This window comes from Symsagittifera roscoffensis, chromosome 6 (genome assembly GCF_963678635.1).
Source record: "Symsagittifera roscoffensis chromosome 6, txSymRosc1.1, whole genome shotgun sequence".
In the NCBI taxonomy this organism is placed as follows: Eukaryota; Metazoa; Xenacoelomorpha; order Acoela; family Convolutidae; genus Symsagittifera; species Symsagittifera roscoffensis.
Genome location: NC_087067.1, coordinates 24,033,666 through 24,043,330, shown reverse-complemented (window position 1 = coordinate 24,043,330; position 9,665 = coordinate 24,033,666).

The window sequence follows — 9,665 nt, the reverse complement described above, 5'->3', positions numbered from 1 at the left end:
TTTTTCCATTGATCCAGTTTTCATAAACTGGGCTAATTGTATCAATGAAGTATCAATCATAAAGTGTTCTTGAAATTCAATTAGCGTTAGTTTGATATATATTTTTCATCATATTAATGCAAAAGTTTCAACAATTTTTTTCAGTTTCCTTGTTTTCATACTTTGCCATACTTCTGTTGGCTCTGAAATTTTTTCCAGTAAAAATTCTTGAGAATTGTTTACGCTCAAATTTAATTTTTTGTTAATATATATTTATCTCTTTTAAGTTTAATCCAATATCATTTGCATAGAAGAAGGTAAACAACGCTCCCCAATAACGCGTGGCTCTAACAACATGGTTAATTCTTTTTTCTAAACGGTGGTTTATGAGTTAAAACTCCGAGTGGAATTCAAAAAACATTTCTCGAATTAAATTAGTTTTATCAAAAATTGGTACTCTATAAAATTAGGGAAATTTACAGAGCTCTAAAATAATAAATTTTTTGTTTTGAAATTGGAACTCAATTGTTTTCGGTCTCTGTTTGTTTTTTTTAAACAGTAAGTTTGCTATATTCTGGTTAAAAAAAATTGTTAGCTTCTGATTCAATAATTGGTTTCAAACTCAAAAAACATATTGGTTACCAATCTTGAATTGAATATTTCTATTTCGTTTCAATTTGAAATTGCTGGATTTTTTTTCAGGCGCTAAATAGCTTGCTTAGTATAGTTGAACTGACTGAAGCTCAATAAAAACAAATTCTTTCCACAAACTATCTGAACGAGTACAACAATAAAAAATACGTAGAAAGTTTTTTTGAAAAATTTTGTTGTACAAATTAGTTAAGAGTGAAAACCTGAACCTCTCCAGATATTTTTATCTTCAAAATAGTTATTCAAATAACAAAAATAGCGAAAAAGAAACCTCATATAGTAACTTAGCAACTGATATCAGATTCAAATCAGGTCTGTTGTTTGTACCGTTTGTGTTCATTTAAACACAACAATTTCCAGGTTAACTTTCCTTGATTCAAGAAGTTTTTCAAGCTTTTGCTTACCGCGCTCATCTTATCAATGAACTAGATTTATTTTCAAAATAAAAGATTGACAATTTTTGGATCAAAAACGGTTCTTGTCATTATCGAATTTAACTATCATAGCTTTTCTGTAGATCAACAATTGCAAGCAAGCAGGAAAAAAAGTGAAACTAAAAATTAATAATTTTAATTTATACTTACGCGTTTTTCATAGAGAATTGTAAAATATAGCGAACAATCACCAATTTATTATTCAATTATTGCAAGCAAAAAAACTGATTTGTGTATTGAAAAACCTTAAACTTTCAAAGTTGTTCAAAAATAAATGGCCTTAAAGATCCTTGAATTTGAAAAAACTAATAACAAGGAAGTTTGTTGTGAGAAAAAAACCTAATTAAAAAACTCGAGCAATAGGTTAAACTTGTGCCCCTGAAAAATCTAAAAAATCGAATCCATTTTTGAAACTAGAATTTTTTTCGTGATTGGAGACAGTGAATAGTGTTCTTTTTAGCATATGAGCTTAAATCGAGCATAAAAATCAAACTGCAAAACTTCAAGTTTAGCGTGACAGCTTTTGAAATTTTCCCTCGAATAAAATTTAATTAAAATCTACTTGACCTATATAAGTGTCTGCAATACGTTGGTTGAAATTTAAGAATTGCTTCAAAGATTTTCAACTGTGCATTATATATATTTAGCACACTGTCTAATTAAAACCAATTGACTTTCATCTGAAGTAATAATTCGTTCATACCGATGTGAATAATCTCTGAAGTCATGATCTTTAATCTCTTGATACTAAAAATGGGAAACTAATTCATTCAATTAAATCTTTCGCTGCTATTTCAATTTATGGACCCTAAGAGGTTATGGGCGATTTCGTGAAGAATTGAGACTCTACGCCTGACAGCATCAGAGAGTAAAATTCTACGGTGGTTTGTATGAATAGGATTTCAAGAGAAAGAAAAGAATTGGTTGTATGAATTACAACTTTGAAAATAGAAGTTTTGAAAGAAAAGAGAAGTTTTGAAAGAGAAGTTTTACAATTCGAAATTTGAAGTGACATTTAACCATGGCACGAAGTATTCAAACAAGATTGGAAAAATTGACTTTTTCGGGAAATGAAAATGATTGGGAGTATTTTGCTGAGCAATTTGAAGCTCGTATAGTTCTTTTGAATTTAAAGAAAACGTTGAAGGGAACAGATGTTCCAGGAAGTAGTGAAAATGAGACTAATGTTAATGATAGAAAAGAACAATTGTGGTGTGAATTAATACAATGCCTTGATCGAAAGTCTGTAATGCTAATAAAACGCGATAAACCAGATGGTTCAGCGGCATGGAATCGGCTGCAAAGCTACTTTAAAAGTACGGAACGACCACGTGTTCAAAGAATGTTAAATGAAATTTCTAATTTGAAATTAGAGGCGAGCGAATCGATTAAGGACTACATACTTAGATCGGAAAATTTGCAAATGAATCTACAAGAAGCGGGAGAGGGTATTTCTGAAAAAATGATGATTGCAATGCTTTTAAAAGGACTACCAAAAGAATTTGATAATTTTACAACTGTGGTGAATTTTTCGAAAGATGCAAAAAGCTTGGACGAGATTAAAAGAGATTTGTCAAATTTTGCCGAAACAAGCAAGACTTTTTTGCAGAAAAATTCAACAAATGAAACGTTTTTTAGTAATAAAACTATTAAATGCTACAGTTGCGGAAAGCAAGGTCATAGAAAACAGGATTGCAAGAAAGACATAAAATGCTACAATTGCAATCAAATGGGACATTTTGCTAGAGATTGTAGGAAAAATACCCAAAATAACCATTCAAATAGCAGCCATCAAAAACAGTTTACATCAAAAAATCAACAAAACAAAAGCCATTTTACTTCAGAAAAGGAAAACACTGTCGACTTTTTCAGTTTTCATTCTAATGACAATGATTTTGGCGTAAATTCCGACAAATTTTGCTTGATTGATAGCGGTTGCTCTGCGCATATGTTTAAAACACGCGAATTTTTTACGGAACTTGATACGAATATTAATGGAAATGTTGGCTGTGCAAATGGAAGTAATTCAAAAATTGTGGGAAAGGGAAAAGTAACGTTTAAAGTTCAAACAAGTGATGGTCGATTGATAACTATAGAACTGAAAGATACTCTGTTTGTACCTACGTATACGGCAAATTTAGTTTCTGTATCTAAACTTAACAGAAATAAAGCTGATGTAATGTTTGATGATGTTTGTCCCAGAATAATTTTACCAGATAGTTCTGAAATTTTGCTTCAAAATCAACGAGATCTTTTCAAAATGAAAATTGAACTGGCAAATGTTGCAATGGTTGTTTCGGACATAGAAATTTGGCATAAACGGCTTGGTCATAATAATTTTGATGACATCAAGAAGTTAGAAAATCTAACGGAGGGAGTTAAATTTAGCCAAAAGAAACATAATAACTGTGTTGATTGTCAAACTAAAAAAGCTAAGCGGAAAGCAATACCAAAAGTTTGGGGGACTAGAGCTACAGAAAAACTAGAAATTGTTCATACGGATATTTTGGGACCAATTGATACGATATCTGTAGACAATTTTAAGTACGCAATAGGTTTTATTGATTCCTACACAAGATTTTCTGCGGTTTACTTATTGAAAAATAAAAGTGATAGCACTCAGATGCTCAAACAGTTCATAGCGGATTATGGTAAACCAAAAACAATAGCTAGTGATAATCCAAAAGAGTTCAAATTTGGAAAGTTTAAACAGTTTTGTCTTGATAATGCCATAAGAACTGAATTTTCTGCGCCTTATACACCAGAGGAAAATGGTAAAATAGAGCGAACTTGGGGTAGTGTAATGGCAATAACTAGATGTCTTTTACAAACTGCCAGCATGGGAACGGATCAAACAATTAAATGCGCCTGAGATTTCATTTTTTAGAAATGAGACAATTTTTGATGAGTGTTGGCTAGCTGATGCAACTTTTTATGTTGATAATTTGCCAAAAAATGCTAACGATGCACTTTCTAACCCCAATTGGAAAAAAGCAATGCAGGATGAATATAATTCTCTGATCAACAATAATGTCTGGGAATTAGTTCCACAAACGGATCAAACTATTTTGGGGGGAAGGTGGCATTTTACTTTGAAATACAATAATGAGGGGGGAATTTCAAGATACAAGGCAAGATATGTGGCTAAAGGCTACAATCAAATCAAAGGCGTTGATTTCAAGGAAACCTTTTGTCCTACAGTAAAAATGGCAACATTACGACTTATTTTAGCAATTTCAACAGCTAAGGGTTTTGATGTAAGACAATGGGACGTAAAAACAGCCTATCTAAACGCTAATTTGGAAGAGAATGTCTTCCTGCAACAACCTGAAGGTTTTGAGCAGAAAGACAGTGGGGGTAATCAACTTGTTTGTAAGCTAAATAAATCTATTTATGGATTAAAGCAGTCAGGAAGAAATTGGTACTATACCTTACAGATGTTCCTTAAGTCAATAGATTTTACAGCGTCAAAAAGTGATCCCTGTCTTTTCATGAGAATTTCAAAAGATGTTTTGGAATACGTATGCATTTGGGTGGATGATATAATTTACGCTTGCAATGATGCTAACAAGTTTATATCATTTGAACAACAAATATCTAGTCAATTCAAAATCAGCGAAACAGCAAAACTTTATTGGTTTTTGGGGATGAAATTCAACTTTTGTGGGGATGGGTTAGAAATTTCTCAGGAAGCGTATATTGACAAGCTACTGTCAAAATTTGGTTTGATTGAGTGTAAACCAGTGTCTACACCTGCAGCTGATGGTTTAAAACTTTGTAAACGGCAACCAAATGAGGTGAAATTAGCAAACGACAAAGATTATAGAGGACTTATCGGCAGTCTAAGTTACTTGTCAATTACTACAAGGCCTGATATTTCATTCATCGCTCATTGCTTGAGTAGATATGTGAACGACCCTACTGAAGTACACTGGATTGCTGCAAAACGAGTTCTACGATATTTGAAAGGAACTAGATCGTATAAACTTATCTACAGACGATGTACTGCTACGCCAATCTTGTATGGCTATTCTGATTCTGATTGGGGAGGTGACAGTGACACTAGACGCAGTACTAGTGGATATTGCTTTTTCCTGTTTGAAAACAGCGGTGCAATATCGTGGGCTAGCAAACTCCAAACTACTGTTGCAAAATCTACAGCTGAATCAGAGGCTACAGCTCTTTCGTTAGCCTGTAATGAAGGATTATTCCTGTTGAATTTACTGATCGAAATCAAACTCGATTTAATTGATTTCAAAATGTTTGTGGACAACCAAGCATGTATTTCTCTTGTGAAAAACGACGTTAACAAGGGAGTCGTAAAACATTTTGCTATTCATCTACTTTTCATCAGGGACTTAATTCAAAAGAAACAGTTGGATTTGAACTATATTGGGACTGACAATATGGTGGCTGATATTCTCACTAAGAATTTGGGCAAGACAAAGTGCAAACGTTTTGGGCTTCAGATGTTCGCCAATTGAGTGGGGGTTTCAACTGTGCATTATATATATTTAGCACACTGTCTAATTAAAACCAATTGACTTTCATCTGAAGTAATAATTCGTTCATACCGATGTGAATAATCTCTGAAGTCATGATCTTTAATCTCTTGATACTAAAAATGGGAAACTAATTCATTCAATTAAATCTTTCGCTGCTATTTCAATTTATGGACCCTAAGAAAGATGAACTCAATCTGGTCGCTTTTTAATTATATACCTTGAAGAAAAAAAAATTCTTCATTTTATAGCATTTAAATTTGTATGAAAGGTTGATCTCGCAACCGTTCTGCAGGCTATTTCTTAGAGCACCAATTTTTTCCAAATACCAAATTTTTTTCAAAACTGATTGCTGTTTTTTTTCCGACAAAGTTTTACATTTGAAATAAACAAACTAAGCTAACGTTGTACAGCCACTTCCAATTTGGGAATCTGTAAAAATCAACCAGAGCTATAGAAATTTATAGACCCGTGTGTTATGACACTGAAACAACTTTTTAAATTTTTCTTTGTAATTAAAATTACAACCAGTAGGGCGTGACCCCACACTTCATCCCTGCTTTCCGTGGTGTGCCTTAACGTACGCGATAGTTTATTCCAGTCACTTCAAGACTGTTTTGAAAAAAAAGAGAGAAATGAAAAAAGATTACTGAAACAAAGTAATAAGAGTGTGTCTAATTCAGTTAAAACAATCGTTTAATTAGATTGCAATTATTATTCTCATCCAAAACCCTAGCGGCAATTTAATTTAAATTGTTTAGACCAGTTTCAAACCCAAATAACAGCTGGAAGAGGTTTGAAATGATAGATACCAAGCCCAATGCCCTTCTTTTCTTTGCGGTAGCTCAAATTGCCAAATAACTTGTCGGCTTCTTCAGAACAAAACACGAATTTAGAAAATTAGAGAATAAATGCTGAAAAAATTCTTTCAACTTTGATTGCATGAGCAGCATATCATAAATTTGCTTTGAATCTAAACTAAGTTTGCTTTACAACAAAGCCAATACTATTTATAATTGTGTCAAACAAGCCAATGGATTTATTTTTTTCTAACACAGAAACGAAGCTACACTTCACAAACACTAGCGAGAACACGACAAAAATACGCTCATAAATTGCAATAAGAAAAAGTAGAAATAAGCCTCGAATTAGTAAAATTTTGGCTAGGTCACGCACTACCCACTCAACCACAGACAAACTAAGAACAAACGCTATGAAATTCCGGATGCTACAGATTGTGATCATAGCAAAAGTACTACCAAATAATGAATACTTTGCCACCAAATAATGAACACTTTTATTTGCGAGTTAGGTTTAAAACAGAAAGTTCGTACTAACTCGTGCTAATACGCTATCAAAACAAATACCAAAAAATTACAAATCTCAGGAAACATCGGAAACAATGTTCAAAAATTGACCCAGAGTTATTATACCAGTTTCATAAGAATTTTTTAGTCTTCGTAAGTCTTCGTTGGTCAAGTTTTGGTCTTCGTGAAAACTTGACAAACAAATAGCAAGCGACTGAAATTCTTGGCTTTGCCTGATTGTCTGAATTGATCGTAGTAGTCTGCTGTTAAAATTCTGAGGAATGAACTTCCTAGCGAAAAAGTTCCCCAAAATTTTTGAAATTTTTGATCTTTTCTGTAAATTTGTGTCAACCCTAGGCCTTAAAAAAAGTAAGTAAATTTGTTCAAATGGTCTTGGTGCAGTCTGAAATGTTCAGACTCAACAGAAAAAAATTATTTGTTTTGCCGAGATAAAGCCCAGGATCTGTTAACTGTAACGTTCAAACTTTTTGGAATTGGTGGCAGACATTTTTCTCTCTCTCGAGTTAAACTGTTTTTCAATTTCTGATTTTCGGGGGCAAAAAATCGCTTTTTGGCATCTGCGATAGTTTTTCAAGTTTTCCGTATGGTGTTTTGAAGAAATTCGAAAAAATCTCGAAATTTTTTTTCGGCAATAAATTGATTGTTGGGTTTATAGGAATGATATTTAACGAAACAACTATTTATATTTTCAGGAATATTTGTAGATATTTTGGCTTTGCATTCAGACTCGACACATATGTAATAAGTTTTCTGGCTGGATATATATATATATTTTTTGAGCAAACCCTTGAAATATATGCTCTAATTCGCCGGCAGTCAGGGACAATTAAAAAATTTTGGACACTGCTGGTTTTATGTTCGGCCAAAATTAAAATTAAGTACCTGGAAATTATTACTTATTTTGGAATTTTTACTACGCTTTCTTTCTAAATTTTGAATACTGAAATGTGTTTTTTATTTTCGGTTTTTGCTTATTCGGTCCATTGTCAAAGAGGGATTCCACCCTTAAAATGAGTAAAACCAACAAAATGAAGACTTTTTTGGTCGAAATTTTGGAGGTAAACGAACAATTGTTTCCCAACTTGCTTGCCCTTCAATCGAACGAAAATAAGACTAACTGCTGTAACATATTGTGATTCAAATTCGGCTCATAATTTTATTCTAATTGCGTGCCTTGCTCTTGCCTTGGTTTGTTTTACTCTCTCTCATAATTGTCTATTAAAGTCATTGTCTTGATTACAACCGTCTCCTTGACATTCACCGTTATTTCATTTCAAAATTTCGTGAGAAACAAAAATTTCTTATAATTTTGATTTCTTAAGAAATTGATATAATGATTATGTTACAGTTACAGAAGCGGTATTTCTAATTTTTTTGTAAGGTTTAAATAATTTAAATGATAATGTCCTGGTAATTGACAAATTGTCTCGGAAAACAAATGATTGTTTCATGAAAACTTCAGACTATTGAAAAGTTATCAAGTCCACCTCACTCTCAAAACACTCAAAAAACTTTATTTTCAAATGAAACAATATGTGGCGACTAAGACGATAAAATATAGGCCGAAATCTATTAAACCCCAAAAAACTGAAAAATCCGGAAAAAAAATTAAAAATTTCATACTAACTAGAAATTATTAAGTCTTTTCAAACTCAAAACACAAAGACATCCACACAAAAAACTTTCTTCGCTCGTCGAAAGTAGCAATATGTGGCCAATAAACCGATATAATATGGGCCGAAACCTATCAAGCCGAAAAAAGGGAAAAACAGCCGGAGGAACAAAATGTTATCATGAGAAACTTAAATTATTCTTCTACACAGGGAGAAGCTGCGCTTGGGAGACACTTGCGAGAACACGACCAAAAATCAGCTCAAGTAGCACCGATCACAAAAATTACAATTTTACATGTAATAAATTGAAAATCAAAAAACCACATGATTTATAAATTACATTTCAAAAACATGCGAGATTTATTGAGCTAGTAATTTTCTGAAATCGTGTTTTCATTATTGTTACGTTGTTTGAAACAAACCACTTTTTTGGTTCATTTGATAAATTAACACAGAGGTGAAGCTGCGCTTTGCAAACACAAGCGACAAAAATGCAAAAAAGAGCTCTAAATTGGCAAAACAAATTAAAATAAGGAAATTTTTCGCATCTGCGCCAAGGTCGCGAGCAAGTAAACTAGTGGTGCTAATGCTGAGTCTGCGTGTTCTAATATTTTTAATCATATTTTGTACTGATACGGAAATGCGTAATTTTCAAAGCTTCAAAAAATAGACTTCACGCTAAGCCCTAGGGTTTCTCTGCTCAAGTAGGCTTTTAAGCGCTTATATAAGGAAGAATTCTACTACTTGCTATTTCAAATGAAGTCTTCATCTCAGATTTGGCTGGGTAGCTTTCAAAAAATTTTAAAACGGTTTCAAAAATCGATCAATTTCTTCTTCCATCCATAATTTTTCTCTAGTAAAGCATGGAAATAGCCTCTGCTTTCTACAGCATGATTTTGTAGATTGAGTCCTTAACATCAGATTTAGCTAGTAGTTTTTGAGAATAGTGACGAAGTTTCTATAAACAAAAACTAAAAATTTTTAAAAAATTTTCTTAATTTCATAACAGCTTTTTTATTTAAAAAAAAAACAGAAAAAAAACAGGTTACCCAGGCAAAAACCAAGCGCCATGTTAAAATTAATGAACTTAACGGGTTAGTTTTTGAAAAATAAAATAACTTTCCGAAAGACGGTTAACTTTTTACTTTTTAAAAAAGC